Source organism: Narcine bancroftii, chromosome 9, assembly GCF_036971445.1.
Source record: "Narcine bancroftii isolate sNarBan1 chromosome 9, sNarBan1.hap1, whole genome shotgun sequence".
Classification (NCBI taxonomy): Eukaryota; Metazoa; Chordata; class Chondrichthyes; order Torpediniformes; family Narcinidae; genus Narcine; species Narcine bancroftii.
In genome coordinates this window covers 114,685,050-114,692,715 of record NC_091477.1, presented here as the reverse complement: position 1 = coordinate 114,692,715, position 7,666 = coordinate 114,685,050, and the positions used below count along the sequence as shown (strand labels likewise).

General features: G+C 38.8%; 1 long non-coding RNA gene across 1 annotated transcript; it reads left to right on the top strand.

The window, feature by feature from the left end:
- The first annotated feature begins 3,039 nt into the window (after nucleotides 1-3,039).
- On the top strand, nucleotides 3,040-6,209 carry LOC138743072 (uncharacterized). The gene is made up of 2 exons (XR_011344642.1): nucleotides 3,040-3,128; nucleotides 6,037-6,209. It is a non-coding gene; the product is annotated as an uncharacterized lncRNA (long non-coding RNA).
- Nucleotides 6,210-7,666: the final 1,457 nt, after the last annotated feature.

Sequence of the window (7,666 nt, the reverse complement as noted above, 5' to 3'; positions counted from 1 at the left end):
AGAAGTAAAACAGGAGAGATTGTGCAGACTACAGTTTTATTCCCTGGAATTTAGTGATTTGACAGAAGTTTTCAAAATGTTCAATTTTAAAAGGATAGATAAAGTTACTTCTATCAGTTGGGAGCTCGAGAAAAATTAAGAGATAGTCTATTTCTCGGCCTTTCAGGAATGAAGTTAGGAAGCTCAGGACCTTATAATTTAATCAATCAGCATATTTCAATATGTTTATAACACTGCATGCAACAAGGAAGAACTAATTAATTGTGAGATGAATGTAAGAAATGTCCATTGCCGAGTGACAATAAACATAAAATGTTAGAACCTAAGCAGTTGATGTGGTGAGATTTCACCTTTAATATCATGTTGAATTCTGGTCACTTAAATGGAAAGGAGATCATAAAGTCGTGAAAGCAGGTCAGAGAAAAACAACAAGACTGATCCTCAGCCAGAATTGGGCATAAATAGATTTCAGAAATCAGTTCTTTTTTTCAGATCTCAAAGTAGGGACCAGAGTTAACTTTAGTGGGCTAAATAAATAGTAAATTGCACATTTGGTAAACTGTTTCAAACTAAACTATGAAAGAAAGACATAGATTGGTTGATGAAAAACATTTAAAAAATGTTAATTTCCCAGGTATCACCACCAGCAGAAACTCAATGGGCTTCTGACCTAACATTAATTTATTTATCTTTCAGAATCTAGGTTTTGATGGCAAAGTCAGGACTGATAGATTATCCCAATTGTATATTGAGACAGTATGGGAGCCACCTTTTTGTATCTATACATGTTTCATTAATAGACATTCTCCACGGATTGTCTCATTGTCGTGGTGGAGAAGCTTGTGTGGTCCTGAGATCTCAGGAGTGATGCCATTTGGAGCTCTGCTCCTGGTAGGGTCACACATGGTGGTAAGGTTGAGGGTAAGGTCCCTGACAAACAACAATCCAACCAAGACTTCAACGGTGGAAAAGCGGATGAATTTACTTTGAACTCAATGGCTGTGAAGGCGGACGAAGGCTGCAACAAATATTGTGGTTTTCATGCCATTGAAAGTGGTTGGTTGATTTGTAAAGTATCGTAGGCTTCTTGGTGTGCAACATCAAGTACACGTTAAACAAATGCATGCTCAGGCATCTTTGCTCTGTGGGATAAATGGAACAAAGACCACCAATCTTGACCTCAAGGGATAGCCACAATGACGAATAGGCATGAAAGTGAGCTTGCATAAATACGGCAACTATCGTCTCTTTATCATCTCTGAAGTTCATTTACAATCGTACGATTTATACCCAACAATTGGTGAGAAGAATATAAAAAGAAAATGCTGTGAATGCTCAACAGGTCAGGTAATATGTTTGGATAGAGAAAAAAATAAATGCCTTCTGGTTCAATAACTGGGAAAAAGAGATGGGATGGATAAAATGAAGGGTACATCTCTGATAGGTTGAGGCCAAGGCTGCACAGTTCATCCATTAGCCTCTTTTTTTTTAAGGGAGAGTAGTGGTTGGTGTGTGTGTGTGTGTGTGTGTGTGTGTGTGTGTGTGTGTGTGTGTGTGTGTGTGTGTGTGTGTGTGTGTGTGTGCGTGCGTGCGTGCGTGCGTGCGTGCGTGCGTGCGTGCGTGCGTGCGTGCGTGCGTGCGTGCGTTACTGAGGGACATGTTGAAGTTGTGAATGCAGCTCAGCGTTGTGGCTTAAATGCCTAACAGATAATCTCTGTGGAGAGAGCATAACTGAGTTCATATTACAGATGGTTTACTTTACACTTTATACTTTAATGCCAACAAAATGAGTTGTCTGAAATTGAGTACTGGGGACTGCGATTATAACTGGATGGAAGATGAAGTCCCTTTGCCCTGCTTAGTATATGCTGTAATAGTGTGGAAGACCATGGATAGATAAGTTTGAAGGGTCTGGATAGAATAGACATGGAGAAGTGGTAGAAGACTGTCAGACAATAGGGGACAGTCTCAAACAGATGCCCCTTTAGAACAGAGATGAGGAGAAATCTCTTCTGTTAGAGGGTTGTGAATCTATGGAATTTGTTGACTCAGGTGGCTGCGGAGACCAAGTTACTGGGTAGATTTAAAGAGGAGGTAATAGATTCTTGATTGGCAATAGTGCTAAAGTTATGGGGAGAAGACAAGAGATTGGGGTTGAGAGGAAAAGTACATGAGCCATGATTTGAAAGGCAGAGAGGACTCAATGGACAGAATGGTCTCATTGTGCTCCTACACCTTATGGGCTTGCTTAATTGAAAGAGGGATGATTTCAAGTGATAGGCAACTGTTCATGTAGATTGAATGGAGATATTCTTCAAAACAGTCATTCAACATATGCTTAATGTTTCCAGTGTAGTGGAGACCTCATTGCAAAGACCAAATGTTGAACCACAAATCCGACGAAGTGTAGAAGAATGGCAGCTTCATTTTGAACACCTGTTTACGTCCCTGGATGGTAGGTAGACCTAAAGCAGCAGATGTTCTCTGTGGTTGCAGAAGTCATCATGAGATCTGGAGCATTGGTGGACATGCAAATAGAATAGCATCTTTGAAATACTCAAAGGGGAGGGAGAGATATTGAGAGAGAGGGCCTGAGAAGGTCTGAAGCAAGGATTGCTCCATGTCCAGGGATATTCGCTCTGTGGGATAGATTTCATGTGTCTACTGCTCTGTGGGATAGATTTCATGTGTCACACAAAGATAAGGTTTAACTTGGGCCATATAAATTCCCACAGGCGTATGGAGAAAATACGTGGTTTCCAACTCCTTGCAACAACCAGCACAACTTCCTTAATGGGCAGTGGTTTAAGACCATATGAAATTTATTTTTAAGTTCTGATTTCCTAATAGCTTGTGTTTTTTTTTCTGACCCTGATTAACACTAATAATATAGATAATATTGCACCTTTTCAATGAGAGTTCCAAGGCACTTCATAGAAATGATTACCAAACGAATTTGACATGAGCAACATGGGGTTACTTTTATTGTCATGTAATAATACATTAAAAAATGTAATATACATGACATACTTCAACCTTTGTCTGCAAACAAAGGGTTGCCATGAGTATTACCCAGCATCCCTAACAACAGGAGAAAGAGAGACCCTTCAGAGACATTCAGTCTTCAGGTATTTGCCTCCAGAGTTCCCTCAGTCCCTTCAACTACACAAAATACAGTTCAAATTATCAGCAATGTGAACTCCAGATCCAAAATCCAGGGCTCGTGCTCTTAGGCTGCCACCCCAATCTTGCAGGTGCCTATCCAGGTCTTGATTAGTTATCTTCAGGGCCCTGGAAGGGGCCACCATTGACCCCAAATCTAACACTCATTCACTTAGTAGTAAGTGACTTCCAAAGGATTTGGATAGAATTTGATGGAATTTTGCCATTGAAATTATTATAATTTCTACTCTACAACCACTTACATGATTGGATTTTATAATTTAACAATCCTTCCAATTTATACACACTATTTATCTCATAATTTAACATATTAGCTACTTGAATTAATAATCATTTTACTTCATTTCCTCTTTCAAAGTTCTGGATAATTTTCAACATTTTTTAAAATGTGACAAACAAACATTTTTTGGCTGTAGTGCTAATCACATGACAGGAACCATAGAACACTACAGAAAACATGCCATTTGTCCCTTCTGGTCAGTGCCAACCATTGTTCAGCTAGTCCCAATAACCTGCTCCCATTCCACAACCCTCCATGTATCTATCCAATTTATTTTTAAAACTCAAGATCGAGGCTGCACCCACCACGTTAGATGGGAGCTCATTCCACGCTCCCACCACTCTCTGAGCGAAGAAGCTTCCCCTAATGTTCCCCCTAAAGCAGTGGTTCTCAACCTTTTTCTCTCCATTCCCATGCCATTTTAAGTAATCCCTATGCCACAGGTGCTCTGTGATTAGTAAGAGATTGTTTTAGGTGGTATGTGGGTGGACAGAAAACCACTGTTTTAATCATACCTAATTAACTTGTTATGTGCACAGTTTCATAACTCCAAAGGAAATGGGCTAATGACAACTTTTTCAAGCAAAATATTTCAGTAACAATTGGGTCTAGAGCAGTGGTTTTCAACCTTCCCCTTCCCACTCACATTCCACCTTAAGCAATCCCTTACTAATCACAGAGCACCATTGGCATAGGGATTATTTAAAGTGGTAGGTGAGTGGAGAAGGTTGAGAACCACTGCCCTAAACCTTTCACCCAAAAGCCATGTCTTCTCATAGTTATCTCTCTTAATCTCAGTGGAAAGAGCCTCCTCGCATCTACTCTGTCTTTTCCCCTCATAATTTTGTTAACCTCTATCAAATCTCCCCTTATGACAAAAGGGAGGATTTTTAGGAAAAGTAAATCACATGACCAGAAAGGAAAGTGTGATTCAGCAATTAGTGCTTTAGTACAAGTTCATTATCATCTGACTATACATATACAACTTGACAAAACAACATTTCTTCAGAGCATGGTACACACACAAAAGCATACTGTACATAATAATCACATAAATATAAATAAATATTTGGGAAGATTTACACAGTTACAGAATAATGTTCTATCAGTCTCACAGGCTGCAGGAAGAATCTATTCCCTCGCCTGGCAGTTATTATTTTGTAGCTCTTGCACCACTTTCTTGACGGTGGTGGGTTGAAGATACTGTGTTCCGGATAAAAAGTCTTCTATAATTCTTTTAGCCCTGTTTAGACAATGCTTCGAGTAAAAATCATCTATAGAGGAACAGGAAACCCCAGTGATCCTCTCGTCTGTTTTAATGATTCTCTGTATAGACTTCCGGTCCAATGCTTTGCAGCTACCATACCACAGAGTGATGCAGCCAGACAGTACCCTCTCAATTGTGCTCCTGTGAAATGTTGTCAAGAAATATTGTATGAAATAATTAGTTGTTTCTAGCACGAGGAGACAACTATTATATCTTCCAAAAAAAAAGCTCGAGTTAACTTTCAATGAATTCAATTTAATTTTTTTTTTGGCATTTCGTCACTTATGTTTGCAGGAGATTTCCTCAAAGGAGTTACATCAATAGATGGCCACTTTTTGAATCCCTGTTCGCTTTATATGCCATCTCAAATTTTAAACATAAAATACATAAAAGACAAGATGTTTCCTTGCTGTTATTTTCCTTTGTATTTCAAGATAGCCTTCATGCGAGTACAATGTCTTTAATATCAAACATTTTAAATGATGCTTGAAATATCAATTGCTTGACTTTGATGTCACACACAATTAAATTCAACCCATCTTCCCTCAGTTAATAACAGCAATCTCCCCAAGCCTAGTGCCTAATTAATATATGCTATTTGTCACATAGCAGTGACACATGTATTTCAGAGTGCCTGAAATGTTGTTTGGCGCTGAGGTGCAGCTAGCCAGCCCTGCGACAGTGAATCTGTCTTATGTTTGATTGGCTTTAATGATATCAAAATGCTCCAGAGTCTTGTGTGTTCAAGCTGGGACTCGACAGTGCATAGAAGGTGTTACTGATGCGTTGGTTCCCTTTAGGCTGCTAAATGGTGAGGTATTTAGAAAGATATGTAGCTGGATCTGAAAGGTTCATACTCAGTAATTTATTAAGGTGGATGACAGAAGGAGAAAAGACCACTCCTATGGTGATTTGTTTAACCTTGACTGGGTTCTGCTGTTTTAAAGCTATATGATACATTACATAGTCATAAATTTTCTTAGTTTTGCCTTTATCTGTTTAATAGTTCTTAATGTGAAGCTTTTCTTAGGGAAACTATTACATATTGCTGAAGGTAAATTGTAAACACCAGTTAAAATTGTCAGAATAAATGCAGGAGTCACTTTACTCATAAGAAATTTAAGAAAAAATAGTATTTTCAACTCATTATTCTTCACATTATTCATCTGTTATTATCATTAGAAAGGATTATTTTTACAAAATATATGTTGGCAATAGCCACAAAAGTGATTTGTGGAAAATTGCTGCACACAATCGTATTTACGTTAGGTGAATATAAAATGGTTATGGCCTGATGTTTTCTCAGGGGGAGCGAGCAGATGGATGCACTGTTGATAAAGACAGAAATACAACAATTGGAAGTGATCTAACAGTTCTGTAACACTCCTGGAAGAAGGAAATGCTGGTCATGCTATCATATATATTGTATGTATGTGTGTGTAATAATAAAAAGAAACTTGCCCTTTTTTCCAACAAAAAGCAGTGTGCTATTCATCTTGTCCGTATTAAAACATAAGACTACAGTGAAGAATTCTGCAATTTTACAATAACAAACTGTGGTAAGCTCAATCAATAGACAACATTCATCTGATTAGTCCACATCTTTATAAGGTGTTAAAGTGAATATTAAAAGAGGAGCAGAGGTAAGCCAATCGACCTCTAAGCCCACTGTGCCATTCATAGAATGAGGACATGGGAAATGCAATCATGGCTGATTGGATGATAGACTCAACTCCACCTACCTGCCTCTTCCCCAAATCCGTTAATTCCCCTACTATGTAAAAATCTATCAAACTTCATCTTAGATATATTTTATGAGGTCACCTCTACTGCTTCATTACAGCAAATTCCATAGATTCACCATCCCCTGGGAAAAGCAGTTCCTCCTCATCTCCGTCCTAAATCTACTACCCTGAATCTTGATGCTATGCCCCCTAATTCTTGTCTCCCCCACCAATGGAAACAACTTACCTACCTCTGTCTTATTTATGCCTTTCATAATTTTATATATTTCTATAAGATCCCTCTCATTCTTCTAAATTCCAGCGAGTAGACCCAGACAACTGAACCTCTCCTCATCTCTGGAATGAAGCTGGTGAACCTCCTCTGCACTGCCTCCAAAGCCAGTAGACATCCTCCCTCAAGAAAGAAGACCAGAACTGCACACAATTCTCCAGAATGCAGCCTTACCAGTACCTTGTACAGTTGAAGCATAACCTCCCCACTCCTAAATTCAATCCCTCTAGCAACGAAGACCAAAGTTCCATTTGACTTCTTGATAGTTGGCTGCACCTACAAACCAACCTTTTGCGATTCATGCACAAGCGCTCCAAAGCCATTCTGTGCTCCAGCATGCTGACATTTAAATAATAATCTGATTGTTCATTATTCATTTCAAGGTAGATAACCTCATATTTATCAACATGTACTCCATCTGCCAGACCCTTGCACGCTCACTTAACCTATCAATATCTCTCTACAATATAGCTCTTATATATCTCTATGAGATACATATTTCTTATTGGTCTCAACACCACTTTCTTCTCCAATTTCTTGACTCACTTGTAATTTAAATATCTTCTTTTAATTTATGCACAGTAGAAGCCAATTCTGACCATTTAAACCCGTGCCACCCAATTACACCCAACGTAACTTACAATACAGTATGTGGTTTTGTTTATACCCAATGAAGGGCTCAGGTCAGAAATGCTGGTTAGCCTTTACTTGCTATGGGTGCTGCGAGACCTGGGGACTTTCTCCAGCACAGTTATGAATGAATCTGAGCACTTTCTTGTTTAAATGCACTTTAAATTCTTTTATGCATTGCATTCGATGCTCAACTTTCCTTAGATATGGAGAGCATAGCTATACCATGTGCTCTCCAGGAGCAGGTCTCATTATCATCAAGAAATTTGAAGTTGAACTTCTCTTCTATA